We start from the raw sequence: 15,431 nt of genomic DNA, 5'->3' as shown, positions 1-15,431 counted from the left end.
GGGCGCATTCAGGGCCCATGGTGCAAAAGGAAACATCCTCAGACGATAACTAGAAAGAAGCTGACTCAGACATTGCTTTGTGATGTTGAATTCCCCACACGGAGCTTCACCTTTACCCTCTTGTAGCAGTATGCTAACACTGTTTTCATGGATTCCGCAAAGGGATGTTTGGGAGCTCATTGAGGCCTATGGTGAAAAGGGAAATATCCTCAAACGCAAACAAGAAAGAAGTGTTTTGAGAAACGGCGTTGGGATGTGTGAATGCAACTCACGGAGTTACAGTTTTCTCTTCAGTGATCAACTTGCTCACACAGTTTTCCTGAAATCTGCCATGGCATATTTTTTAGCGCAATGAAGCTTACAGAGGGCATAGCCTCAGATAAAATGAGAAAAGAAGCTGTCTTAGAAACTGGATCGTGATGTGAGAATTCATCTCACAGAGTTACACACCCTTTCGTGGAAGAGTCATTTAACACAGTCTTTGAGGAACCTGAGAAGTGCTACTTCGGTTCGAATTCACGCCTACGCTGAAATACCCTCGATGCAAAACGTGAGCGAAGCTGTGTGAGAAACTTCTCTGTGATACGTGAATTCATCACACAGAGTTACAACTGAGTCTTCAGGAAGCAGTTTGCTAACACCGTTTTCGTGGAATCTGCAAAGTGATATTTGGGGGCGCATTGAGGCCCATAGTGAACACGGAAACATCCTCCGATATTAACTAGAAAGAAGCAGTCTCAGAAATTGCTCTGTGATGTTGAATCCACCACACAGAGATTCACCTTTACCTTCTCGTAGCAGTTTGCTAACACTGTTGCCGTGGATTCTGCAAAGTGATCTTTGGGAGCTCATTGTGGGCTACGGGGAAAAGAAAATATCCTCAGATAAGAAGCGGAAGGAAGCTTTCTGAGAAACTGCATTGCGGTGTGTGAATGCACCTCACGGAGTTACACTCTTCTCTTCAGTGATCAGTTTGCCAACACCGTTTTCTTGAAGCTTGCGATGAGATACTTCTCAGCGCTAGCAGCTTACGGTGACGAAGGAAATATCCTCAGATAAGAAATGAAAGAAGCTTCCTCGGGAATTGCTTTCAGATACGAGACTTCAGCTCCCAGAGTTACCTCACTGTGTCTTGGAGCCGTTTCCTAGCACTGTTTTTGTGGATTCTGAGAACCGATAATTTCGGATGGGAACTGATAATTTCGGCTGGGAGGCAGGAACTATCCTCCGAGAAAAAGCGGAAGGAAGCTTTCTGAGAAACTGCTTTGTGATGTGTGAATTCATTTCAAAGGGTTACACCACTCTTTCATGAGGAGTTTGCTAGCACTGTGTTTGTAGAATCTCACGAGTGATATCTTGGATAGCGTTGAATCCCATGGTGAATCATGAAATCTCCTCAGACCAATCTGCAGAGAGGCGTCCTCTGAAACTCCTTTGCTGTGGGTGACTTCGGCTCACAGAGTTCTACCATTGTTTCCCTTGAGACGCTTGCTAACAGTGTTTTCGCAGAATCTGCTCTAAGACCCACAGTGGGACTCCGAGACCACAAATAACCTCAGCTCGAAAACGAAAAATAGAAGCTTTCTGAGAAACTGCTTTGTGATGTGTGACTTCAACTCACTGAATTACACCTGCCTTTCATGGAGCCGTTGGCTACCCCCGTTTCTGTGGAATCTGGAAACTGATATTTCAGACCCCTTTGAGGACTACGGGGCCAAAGGAAATATCCTCCGTTACAAAGGAGAAAGAAGCTTTCTGAGAACCTTCTTTGTGATCTGTGAATTCATCTCACAGAATTGCAGCTTTCTCCTAATGAAGCCCTTCGCGAAGACTGTTCTCGTGGAATTTGCAAAGTGATATTTGGGAGCTCACTGAGGGCTCCGGTGAAAAGGAAATAGCCTCAGATGCACACTGGAAAGAAGCTTTGTGAGAAACTGCATTGCGCTGTGTGAGTGCACCTCCCAGAGTTACACTTTTCCGTGATGAGTTTGACAAGACCGTTTCCTTGAAATCCTCAATGGGAGACTTCTTGGAGCTATGCAGCTTACCGTGACAAAGGAAGTATCCCTAGATAAAAATGACAGAAGCTTCCTCAGAAATTGCTTTCAGATACGTGAATTCATCTGACCGAGTTACATCACTGTTTCTTGGAGCCGTTTCCCAGCACTGTTTATGTGGATTCTGAGAACTGATATTTCGGATGGGTTTGGAGAGTGTGGGGAGAAAGGGATTATCCTCCGAGAAAAAGCAGGGTGCAGCTTTCTGAGAAACAGCTTTGTGACGTGTGAGTTCATTTCAAAGGCTTTCACCACTCTTGGGAGCACACGGAGGGATATGGTGAGAAAAGAAAGGTCCTGAGATAAAAACTGAAAAGAAGCCTTCGGAGAAACTGCATTGTGACATGTGAATGCGACTCCTAGACTTCCACGCAACTTTTCACTGACCCGTTTGCTAACACTGTTTGATTGCAGTCTGCACTGGGCTATTTCTCAGTGCAATGAAGCTTACGGTGACCCAGTAAATATCATAAATGAAAACTGGAAAGAAGCTTTGTGAGAAACTTCTCAGTGAAACGTGAATTCATCTCACAGAGTTCCCACTTAGTCTTCGCGAAGCAGTTTGCTAACACCGTTTTCCTGGAATCTGCGTAGTAGTATCTGGGAGCACATTGAGGGCCCACGGTGAAAACGGAAACATCCTCAGATCGTAACGAGAAAGAAGCTGTCTCCGAAATTGCTTTGTGATGTGTCAGTTCACCACACAGAGATTCACCTTCCCTTCTTGTAGCCCTTTGCCAGCACTGTTTCCCTGGATTCCGCAAAGTGATATTTGGGAGCTCATTGAGGGCTACGGGTAAAAGGAAATAGCCTCAGATAAAAACTGGTAGGAAGCGTTCTGAGAAACTGCATTGCGATGTGTGAATGCAACTCACAGAGCGACACTTGTCTCTTCAGTGACCAGTTTGCTCACACAGTTTCCTTGAAATCTGCCTTGGGATGCTTCGTAGCGCAATGAAGCTTACGGTGACAAAGGAAATCTCCTCAGAAAACAATAAAAGAAGCTTTCTTAGAAACTGGTTTGCGATGTGTGAAATCATCTCCCATCGTTACATCGGTGTTTCGTGGGGCAGTCGTTTAACACTGTCTCTCAGGAACGCGAGAAGGGCTACTTTGGATGGAATTGAGGCCTACGCTGATGAAGGACATATCCCCCATTAAAAACGTGAGAGAAGCTTTGTGAGACACTTCTCTGTGCTACGTGAATTCAACACATAGAGTTACAGCTGAATCTTCAGGAAGCAGTTTGCCACCACTGTTTTCCGGGAATCTGCAAAGTGATATTTGGGGGCGCATTCATGGCCCATTGTGCCAAAGGAAACATCCTCAGACGATAACTAGAAAGAAGCTGACTCAGACATTGCTTTGTGATGTTGAATTCCCCACACGGAGCTTCACCTTTACCATCTTGTAGCAGTATGCTAACACTGTTTTCATGGATTCCGCAAAGGGATGTTTGGGAGCTCATTGAGGCCTATGGTGAAAAGGGAAATATCCTCAGACACAAACAAGAAAGAAGTGTTTTGAGAAACGGCGTTGGGATGTGTGAATGCAACTCACGGAGTTACAGTTTTCTCTTCAGTGATCAGCTTGCTCACACAGTTTTCCTGAAATCTGCCATGGCATATTTCTTAGCGCAATGAAGCTTACAGAGGGCATAGACTCAGATAAAATGAGAAAAGAAGCTGTCTTAGAAACTGGATCGTGATGTGAGAATTCGTCTCACAGAGTTACACACCCCTTTCGTGGAAGAGTCATTTAACACTGTCTTTGAGGAACCTGAGAAGGGCTACTTCGGTTCGAATTCAGGCCTACGCTGAAATACCCTCGATGCAAAACGTGAGCGAAGCCGTGTGAGAAACTTCTCTGTGTTACGTGAATTCATCACACAGAGTTACAACTGAGTCTTCAGGAAGCAGTTTGCTAACACCGTTTTCGTGGAATCTGCAAAGTGATATTTGGGGGCGCATTGAGGCCCATAGTGAACACGGAAACATCCTCCGATATTAACTAGAAAGAAGCAGTCCCAGAAATTGCTGTGTGATGATGAATCCACCACACAGAGATTCACCTTTACCTTCTTGTAGCAGTTTACTAACACTGTTGCCGTGGATTCTGCAAAGTGATCTTTGGGAGCTCATTGTGGGCTACGGGGAAAAGAAAATATCCTCAGATAAGAAGCGGAAGGAAGCTTTCTGAGAAACTGCATTGCGGTGTGTGAATGCACCTCACGGAGTTACACTCTTCTCTTCAGTGATCAGTTTGCCAACACCGTTTTCTTGAAGCTTGCGATGAGATACTTCTCAGCGCTAGCAGCTTACGGTGACAAAGGAAATATCCTCAGATAAGAAATGAAAGAAGCTTCCTCGGGAATTGCTTTCAGATACGAGACTTCAGCTCCCAGAGTTACATCACTGTGTCTTGGAGCCGTTTCCTAGCACTGTTTTTGTGGATTCTGAGAACTGATAATTTCGGATGGGAACTGATAATTTCGGCTGGGAGGCAGGAACTATCCTCCGAGAAAAAGCGGAAGGTAGCTTTCTGAGAAACTGCTTTGTGATGTGTGAATTCATTTCAAAGGGTTACACCACTCTTTCATGAGGAGTTTGCTAGCACTGTGTTTGTAGAATCTCACGAGTGATATCTTGGATAGCGTTGAATCCCATGGTGAATCATGAAATCTCCTCAGACCAATCTACAGAGAGGCGTCCTCTAAAACTCCTTTGCTGTGGGTGACTTCGTCTCACAGAGTTCTACCATTGTTTCCCTTGAGACGCTTGCTAACAGTGTTTTCGCAGAATCTGCTCTAAGACACACAGTGGGGCTCCGAGACCACAAATAACCTCAGCTCGAAAACGAAAAATAGAAGCTTTCTGAGAAACTGCTTTGTGATGTGTGACTTCAACTCACTGAATTACACCTGCCTTTCATGGAGCCGTTGGCTACCCCCGTTTCTGTGGAATCTGGAAACTGATATTTCAGACCCCTTTGAGGACTACGGGGCCAAAGGAAATATCCTCCGTTACAAAGGAGAAAGAAGCTTTCTGAGAAACTTCTTTGTGATCTGTGAATTCATCTCACAGAATTGCAGCTTTCTCCTAATGAAGCCCTTCGCGAAGACTGTTCTCGTGGAATTTGCAAAGTGATATTTGGGAGCTCACTGAGGGCTCCGGTGAAAAGGAAATAGCCTCAGATGCACACTGGAAAGAAGCTTTGTGAGAAACTGCATTGCGCTGTGTGAGTGCACCTCCCAGAGTTACACTTTTCCGTGATGAGTTTGACAAGACCGTTTCCTTGAAATCCGCAATGGGAGACTTCTTGGAGCTACGCAGCTTACCGTGACAAAGGAAGTATCCCTAGATAAAAATGACAGAAGCTTCCTCAGAAATTGCTTTCAGATACGTGACTTCATCTGACCGAGTTACATCACTGTTTCTTGGAGCCGTTTCCCAGCACTGTTTATGTGGATTCCGAGAACTGATATTTCGGATGGGTTTGGAGAGTGTGGGGAGAAAGGGATTATCCTCCGAGAAAAAGCAGGGTGCAGCTTTCTGAGAAACAGCTTTGTGACGTGTGAGTTCATTTCAAAGGCTTTCACCACTCTTGGGAGCACACGGAGGGATATGGTGAGAAAAGAAAGGTCCTCAGATAAAAACTGGAAAGAAGCCTTCGGAGAAACTGCATTGTGACATGTGAATGCGACTCCTAGACTTCCACGCAACTTTTCACTGACCCGTTTGCTAACACTGTTTGATTGCAGTACGCACTGGGCTATTTCTCAGCGCAATGAAGCTTACGGTGACCCAGGAAATATCGTAAATGAAAACTGCAAAGAAGCTTTGTGAGAAACTTCTCAGTGAAACGTGAATTCATCTCACAGAGTTCCCACTTAGTCTTCGCGAAGCAGTTTGCTAACACCGTTTTCCTGGAATCTGCGTAGTAGTATCTGGGAGCACATTGAGGGCCCACGGTGAAAACGGAAACATCCTCAGATCGTAACGAGAAAGAAGCTGTCTCCGAAATTGCTTTGTGATGTGTCAGTTCACCACACAGAGATTCACCTTCCCTTCTTGTAGCCCTTTGCCAGCACTGTTTCCCTGGATTCCGCAAAGTGATATTTGGGAGCTCATTGAGGGCTACGGGTAAAAGGAAATAGCCTCAGATAAAAACTGGTAGGAAGCGTTCTGAGAAACTGCATTGCGATGTGTGAATGCAACTCACAGAGCGACACTTGTCTCTTCAGTGACCAGTTTGCTCACACAGTTTCCTTGAAATCTGCCTTGGGATGCTTCGTAGCGCAATGAAGCTTACGGTGACAAAGGAAATCTCCTCAGAAAACATTAAAAGAAGCTTTCTTAGAAACTGGTTTGCGATGTGTGAAATCATCTCCCATCGTTACATCGGTGTTTCGTGGGGCTGTCGTTTAACACTGTCTCTCAGGAACGCGAGAAGGGCTACTTTGGATGGAATTGAGGCCTACGCTGATGAAGGACATATCCCCCATTAAAAACGTGAGAGAAGCTTTGTGAGACACTTCTCTGTGCTACGTGAATTCAACACATAGAGTTACAGCTGAATCTTCAGGAAGCAGTTTGCCACCAGTGTTTTCCGGGAATCTGCAAAGTGATATTTGGGGGCGCATTCAGGGCCCATTGTGCCAAAGGAAACATCCTCAGACGATAACTAGAAAGAAGCTGACTCAGACATTGCTTTGTGATGTTGAATTCCCCACACGGAGCTTCACCTTTACCATCTTGTAGCAGTATGCTAACACTGTTTTCATGGATTCCGCAAAGGGATGTTTGGGAGCTCATTGAGGCCTATGGTGAAAAGGGAAATATCCTCAGACACAAACAAGAAAGAAGTGTTTTGAGAAACGGCGTTGGGATGTGTGAATGCAACTCACGGAGTTACAGTTTTCTCTTCAGTGATCAGCTTGCTCACACAGTTTTCCTGAAATCTGCCATGGCATATTTCTTAGCGCAATGAAGCTTACAGAGGGCATAGCCTCAGATAAAATGAGAAAAGAAGCTGTCTTAGAAACTGGATCGTGATGTGAGAATTCATCTCACAGAGTTACACACCCCTTTCGTGGAAGAGTCATTTAACACTGTCTTTGAGGAACCTGAGAAGGGCTACTTCGGTTCGAATTCAGGCCTACGCTGAAATACCCTCGATGCAAAACGTGAGCGAAGCCGTGTGAGAAACTTCTCTGTGATACGTGAATTCATCACACAGAGTTACAACTGAGTCTTCAGGAAGCAGTTTGCTAACACCGTTTTCGTGGAATCTGCAAAGTGATATTTGGGGGCGCATTGAGGCCCATAGTGAACACGGAAACATCCTCCGATATTAACTAGAAAGAAGCAGTCCCAGAAATTGCTGTGTGATGATGAATCCACCACACAGAGATTCACCTTTACCTTCTTGTAGCAGTTTGCTAACACTGTTGCCGTGGATTCTGCAAAGTGATCTTTGGGAGCTCATTGTGGGCTACGGGGAAAAGAAAATATCCTCAGATAAGAAGCGGAAGGAAGCTTTCTGAGAAACTGTATTGCGGTGTGTGAATGCACCTCACGGAGTTACACTCTTCTCTTCAGTGATCAGTTTGCCAACACCGTTTTCTTGAAGCTTGCGATGAGATACTTCTCAGCGCTAGCAGCTTACGGTGACGAAGGAAATATCCTCAGAGAAGAAATGAAAGAAGCTTCCTCGGGAATTGCTTTCAGATACGAGACTTCAGCTCTCAGAGTTACCTCACTGTGTCTTGGAGCCGTTTCCTAGCACTGTTTTTGTGGATTCTGAGAACCGATAATTTCGGATGGGAACTGATAATTTCGGCTGGGAGGCAGGAACTATCCTCCGAGAAAAAGCGGAAGGAAGCTTTCTGAGAAACTGCTTTGTGATGTGTGTATTCATTTCAAAGGGTTACACCACTCTTTCATGAGGAGTTTGCTAGCACTGTGTTTGTAGAATCTCACGAGTGATATCTTGGATAGCGTTGAATCCCATGGTGAATCATGAAATCTCCTCAGACAAATCTGCAGAGAGGCCTCCTCTGAAACTCCTTTGCTGTGGGTGACTTCGGCTCACAGAGTTCTACCATTGTTTCCCTTGAGACGCTTGCTAACAGTGTTTTCGCACAATCTGCTCTAAGACACACAGTGGGGCTCCGAGACCACAAATAACCTCAGCTCGAAAACGAAAAATAGAAGCTTTCTGAGAAACTGCTTTGTGATGTGTGACTTCAACTCACTGAATTACACCTGCGTTTCATGGAGCCGTTGGCTACCCCCGTTTCTGTGAAATCTGGAAACTGATATTTCAGACCCCTTTGAGGACTACGGGGCCAAAGGAAATATCCTCCGTTACAAAGGAGAAAGAAGCTTTCTGAGAAACTTCTTTGTGATCTGTGAATTCATCTCACAGAATTGCAGCTTTCTCCTAATGAAGCCCTTCACGAAGACTGTTCTCGTGGAATTTGCAAAGTGATATTTGGGAGCTCACTGAGGGCTCCGGTGAAAAGGAAATTGCCTCAGATGCACACTGGAAAGAAGCTTTGTGAGAAACTGCATTGCGCTGTGTGAGTGCACCTCCCAGAGTTACACTTTTCCGTGATGAGTTTGACAAGACCGTTTCCTTGAAATCCGCAATGGGAGACTTCTTGGAGCTACGCAGCTTACCGTGACAAAGGAAGTATCCCTAGATAAAAATGACAGAAGCTTCCTCAGAAATTGCTTTCAGATACGTGATTTCATCAGACCGAGTTACATCACTGTTTCTTGGAGCCGTTTCCCAGCACTGTTTATGTGGATTCCGAGAACTGATATTTCGGATGGGTTTGGAGAGTGTGGGGAGAAAGGGATTATCCTCCGAGAAAAAGCAGGGTGCAGCTTTCTGAGAAACAGCTTTGTGACGTGTGAGTTCATTTCAAAGGCTTTCACCACTCTTGGGAGCACACGGAGGGATATGGTGAGAAAAGAAAGGTCCTCAGATAAAAACTGGAAAGAAGCCTTCGGAGAAACTGCATTGTGACATGTGAATGCGACTCCTAGACTTCCACGCAACTTTTCACTGACCCGTTTGCTAACACTGTTTGATTGCAGTACGCACTGGGCTATTTCTCAGCGCAATGAAGCTTACGGTGACCCAGGAAATATCGTAAATGAAAACTGCAAAGAAGCTTTGTGAGAAACTTCTCAGTGAAACGTGAATTCATCTCACAGAGTTCCCACTTAGTCTTCGCGAAGCAGTTTGCTAACACCGTTTTCGTGGAATCTGCATAGTACTATCTGGGAGCGCATTGAGGGCCCACGGTGAAAACGGAAACATCCTCAGATCGTAACGGGAAAGAAGCTGTCTCCGAAATTGCTTTGTGATGTGTCAGTTCACCACACAGAGATTCAACTTCCCTTCTTGTAGCCCTTTGCCAGCACTGTTTCCCTGGATTCTGCAAAGTGATATTTGGGAGCTCATTGAGGGCTACGGGGAAAAGGAAATAGTCTCAGATACAAACTGGAAGGAAGCGTTCTGAGAAACTGCATTGCGATGTGTGAATGCAACTCACAGAGTGACACTTGTCTCTTCAGTGACCAGTTTGCTCACACAGTTTCCTTGAAATCTGCCTTGGGATGCTTCTTAGCGCAATGAAGCTTACGGTGACAAAGGAAATCTCCTCAGAAAACATTAAAAGAAGCTTTCTTAGAAACTGGTTTGCGATGTGTGAAATCATCTCCCAGCGTTACATCGGCGTTTCGTGGGGCAGTCGTTTAACACTGTCTCTCAGGAACCCGAGAAGGGCTACTTTGGATGGAATTGAGGCCTACGCTGATGAAGGACATATCCCCCATTAAAAACGTGAGAGAAGCTTTGTGAGACACTTCTCTGTGCTACGTGAATTCAACACATAGAGTTACAGCTGAATCTTCAGGAAGCAGTTTGCCACCACTGTTTTCCGGGAATCTGCAAAGTGATATTTGGGGGCGCATTCAGGGCCCATGGTGCAAAAGGAAACATCCTCAGACGATAACTAGAAAGAAGCTGACTCAGACATTGCTTTGTGATGTTGAATTCCCCACACGGAGCTTCACCTTTACCCTCTTGTAGCAGTATGCTAACACTGTTTTCATGGATTCCGCAAAGGGATGTTTGGGAGCTCATTGAGGCCTATGGTGAAAAGGGAAATATCCTCAGACGCAAACAAGAAAGAAGTGTTTTGAGAAACGGCGTTGGGATGTGTGAATGCAACTCACGGAGTTACAGTTTTCTCTTCAGTGATCAACTTGCTCACACAGTTTTCCTGAAATCTGCCATGGCATATTTTTTAGCGCAATGAAGCTTACAGAGGGCATAGCCTCAGATAAAATGAGAAAAGAAGCTGTCTTAGAAACTGGATCGTGATGTGAGAATTCATCTCACAGAGTTACACACCCTTTCGTGGAAGAGTCATTTAACACAGTCTTTGAGGAACCTGAGAAGTGCTACTTCGGTTCGAATTCACGCCTACGCTGAAATACCCTCGATGCAAAACGTGAGCGAAGCTGTGTGAGAAACTTCTCTGTGATACGTGAATTCATCACACAGAGTTACAACTGAGTCTTCAGGAAGCAGTTTGCTAACACCGTTTTCGTGGAATCTGCAAAGTGATATTTGGGGGCGCATTGAGGCCCATAGTGAACACGGAAACATCCTCCGATATTAACTAGAAAGAAGCAGTCTCAGAAATTGCTCTGTGATGTTGAATCCACCACACAGAGATTCACCTTTACCTTCTCGTAGCAGTTTGCTAACACTGTTGCCGTGGATTCTGCAAAGTGATCTTTGGGAGCTCATTGTGGGCTACGGGGAAAAGAAAATATCCTCAGATAAGAAGCGGAAGGAAGCTTTCTGAGAAACTGCATTGCGGTGTGTGAATGCACCTCACGGAGTTACACTCTTCTCTTCAGTGATCAGTTTGCCAACATCGTTTTCTTGAAGCTTGCGATGAGATACTTCTCAGCGCTAGCAGCTTACGGTGACGAAGGAAATATCCTCAGATAAGAAATGAAAGAAGCTTCCTCGGGAATTGCTTTCAGATACGAGACTTCAGCTCCCAGAGTTACCTCACTGTGTCTTGGAGCCGTTTCCTAGCACTGTTTTTGTGGATTCTGAGAACCGATAATTTCGGATGGGAACTGATAATTTCGGCTGGGAGGCAGGAACTATCCTCCGAGAAAAAGCGGAAGGAAGCTTTCTGAGAAACTGCTTTGTGATGTGTGTATTCATTTCAAAGGGTTACACCACTCTTTCATGAGGAGTTTGCTAGCACTGTGTTTGTAGAATCTCACGAGTGATATCTTGGATAGCGTTGAATCCCATGGTGAATCATGAAATCTCCTCAGACAAATCTGCAGAGAGGCCTCCTCTGAAACTCCTTTGCTGTGGGTGACTTCGGCTCACAGATTTCTACCAATGTTTCCCTTGAGACGCTTGCTAACAGTGTTTTCGCAGAATCTGCTCTAAGACACACAGTGGGGCTCCGAGACCACAAATAACCTCAGCTCGAAAACGAAAAATAGAAGCTTTCTGAGAAACTGCTTTGTGATGTGTGACTTCAACTCACTGAATTACACCTGCGTTTCATGGAGCCGTTGGCTACCCCCGTTTCTGTGAAATCTGGAAACTGATATTTCAGACCCCTTTGAGGACTACGGGGCCAAAGGAAATATCCTCCGTTACAAAGGAGAAAGAAGCTTTCTGAGAAACTTCTTTGTGATCTGTGAATTCATCTCACAGAATTGCAGCTTTCTCCTAATGAAGCCCTTCACGAAGATTGTTCTCGTGGAATTTGCAAAGTGATATTTGGGAGCTCACTGAGGGCTCCGGTGAAAAGGAAATTGCCTCAGATGCACACTGGAAAGAAGCTTTGTGAGAAACTGCATTGCGCTGTGTGAGTGCACCTCCCAGAGTTACACTTTTCCGTGATGAGTTTGACAAGACCGTTTCCTTGAAATCCGCAATGGGAGACTTCTTGGAGCTACGCAGCTTACCGTGACAAAGGAAGTATCCCTAGATAAAAATGACAGAAGCTTCCTCAGAAATTGCTTTCAGATACGTGACTTCATCAGACCGAGTTACATCACTGTTTCTTGGAGCCGTTTCCCAGCACTGTTTATGTGGATTCCGAGAACTGATATTTCGGATGGGTTTGGAGAGTGTGGGGAGAAAGGGATTATCCTCCGAGAAAAAGCAGGGTGCAGCTTTCTGAGAAACAGCTTTGTGACGTGTGAGTTCATTTCAAAGGCTTTCACCACTCTTGGGAGCACACGGAGGGATATGGTGAGAAAAGAAAGGTCCTCAGATAAAAACTGGAAAGAAGCCTTCGGAGAAACTGCATTGTGACATGTGAATGCGACTCCTAGACTTCCACGCAACTTTTCACTGACCCGTTTGCTAACACTGTTTGATTGCAGTACGCACTGGGCTATTTCTCAGCGCAATGAAGCTTACGGTGACCCAGGAAATATCGTAAATGAAAACTGCAAAGAAGCTTTGTGAGAAACTTCTCAGTGAAACGTGAATTCATCTCACAGAGTTCCCACTTAGTCTTCGCGAAGCAGTTTGCTAACACCGTTTTCGTGGAATCTGCATAGTACTATCTGGGAGCGCATTGAGGGCCCACGGTGAAAACGGAAACATCCTCAGATCGTAACGAGAAAGAAGCTGTCTCCGAAATTGCTTTGTGATGTGTCAGTTCACCACACAGAGATTCAACTTCCCTTCTTGTAGCCCTTTGCCAGCACTGTTTCCCTGGATTCTGCAAAGTGATATTTGGGAGCTCATTGAGGGCTACGGGGAAAAGGAAATAGCCTCAGATACAAACTGGAAGGAAGCGTTCTGAGAAACTGCATTGCGATGTGTGAATGCAACTCACAGTGTGACACTTGTCTCTTCAGTGACCAGTTTGCTCACACAGTTTCCTTAAAATCTGCCTTGGGATGCTTCTTAGCGCAATGAAGCTTACGGTGACAAAGGAAATCTCCTCAGAAAACATTAAAAGAAGCTTTCTTAGAAACTGGTTTGCGATGTGTGAAATCATCTCCCAGCGTTACATCGGCGTTTCGTGGGGCAGTCGTTTAACACTGTCTCTCAGGAACCCGAGAAGGGCTACTTTGGATGGAATTGAGGCCTACGCTGATGAAGGACATATCCCCCATTACAAACGTGAGAGAAGCTTTGTGAGACACTTCTCTGTGCTACGTGAATTCAACACATAGAGTTACAGCTGAATCTTCAGGAAGCAGTTTGCCACCACTGTTTTCCGGGAATCTGCAAAGTGATATTTGGGGGCGCATTCAGGGCCCATGGTGCAAAAGGAAACATCCTCAGACGATAACTAGAAAGAAGCTGACTCAGACATTGCTTTGTGATGTTGAATTCCCCACACGGAGCTTCACCTTTACCCTCTTGTAGCAGTATGCTAACACTGTTTTCATGGATTCCGCAAAGGGATGTTTGGGAGCTCATTGAGGCCTATGGTGAAAAGGGAAATATCCTCAAACGCAAACAAGAAAGAAGTGTTTTGAGAAACGGCGTTGGGATGTGTGAATGCAACTCACGGAGTTACAGTTTTCTCTTCAGTGATCAACTTGCTCACACAGTTTTCCTGAAATCTGCCATGGCATATTTTTTAGCGCAATGAAGCTTACAGAGGGCATAGCCTCAGATAAAATGAGAAAAGAAGCTGTCTTAGAAACTGGATCGTGATGTGAGAATTCATCTCACAGAGTTACACACCCTTTCGTGGAAGAGTCATTTAACACAGTCTTTGAGGAACCTGAGAAGTGCTACTTCGGTTCGAATTCACGCCTACGCTGAAATACCCTCGATGCAAAACGTGAGCGAAGCTGTGTGAGAAACTTCTCTGTGATACGTGAATTTATCACACAGAGTTACAACTGAGTCTTCAGGAAGCAGTTTGCTAACACCGTTTTCGTGGAATCTGCAAAGTGATATTTGGGGGCGCATTGAGGCCCATAGTGAACACGGAAACATCCTCCGATATTAACTAGAAAGAAGCAGTCTCAGAAATTGCTCTGTGATGTTGAATCCACCACACAGAGATTCACGTTTACCTTCTCGTAGCAGTTTGCTAACACTGTTGCCGTGGATTCTGCAAAGTGATCTTTGGGAGCTCATTGTGGGCTACGGGGAAAAGAAAATATCCTCAGATAAGAAGCGGAAGGAAGCTTTCTGAGAAACTGCATTGCGGTGTGTGAATGCACCTCACGGAGTTACACTCTTCTCTTCAGTGATCAGTTTGCCAACACCGTTTTCTTGAAGCTTGCGATGAGATACTTCTCAGCGCTAGCAGCTTACGGTGACGAAGGAAATATCCTCAGATAAGAAATGAAAGAAGCTTCCTCGGGAATTGCTTTCAGATACGAGACTTCAGCTCCCAGAGTTACCTCACTGTGTCTTGGAGCCGTTTCCTAGCACTGTTTTTGTGGATTCTGAGAACCGATAATTTCGGATGGGAACTGATAATTTCGGCTGGGAGGCAGGAACTATCCTCCGAGAAAAAGCGGAAGGAAGCTTTCTGAGAAACTGCTTTGTGATGTGTGTATTCATTTCAAAGGGTTACACCACTCTTTCATGAGGAGTTTGCTAGCACTGTGTTTGTAGAATCTCACGAGTGATATCTTGGATAGCGTTGAATCCCATGGTGAATCATGAAATCTCCTCAGACAAATCTGCAGAGAGGCCTCCTCTGAAACTCCTTTGCTGTGGGTGACTTCGGCTCACAGATTTCTACCATTGTTTCCCTTGAGACGCTTGCTAACAGTGTTTTCGCAGAATCTGCTCTAAGACACACAGTGGGGCTCCGAGACCACAGATAACCTCAGCTCGAAAACGAAAAATAGAAGCTTTCTGAGAAACTGCTTTGTGATGTGTGACTTCAACTCACTGAATTACACCTGCGTTTCATGGAGCCGTTGGCTACCCCCGTTTCTGTGAAATCTGGAAACTGATATTTCAGACCCCTTTGAGGACTACGGGGCCAAAGGAAATATCCTCCGTTACAAAGGAGAAAGAAGCTTTCTGAGAAACTTCTTTGTGATCTGTGAATTCATCTCACAGAATTGCAGCTTTCTCCTAATGAAGCCCTTCACGAAGACTGTTCTCGTGGAATTTGCAAAGTGATATTTGGGAGCTCACTGAGGGCTCCGGTGAAAAGGAAATTGACTCAGATGCACACTGGAAAGAAGCTTTGTGAGAAACTGCATTGCGCTGTGTGAGTGCACCTCCCAGAGTTACACTTTTCCGTGATGAGTTTGACAAGACCGTTTCCTTGAAATCCGCAATGGGAGACTTCTTGGAGCTACGCAGCTTACC

Source organism: Macaca mulatta, chromosome Y, assembly GCF_049350105.2.
Source record: "Macaca mulatta isolate MMU2019108-1 chromosome Y, T2T-MMU8v2.0, whole genome shotgun sequence".
In the NCBI taxonomy this organism is placed as follows: domain Eukaryota; kingdom Metazoa; phylum Chordata; class Mammalia; order Primates; family Cercopithecidae; genus Macaca; species Macaca mulatta.
This window is presented reverse-complemented; position numbering follows the sequence as displayed.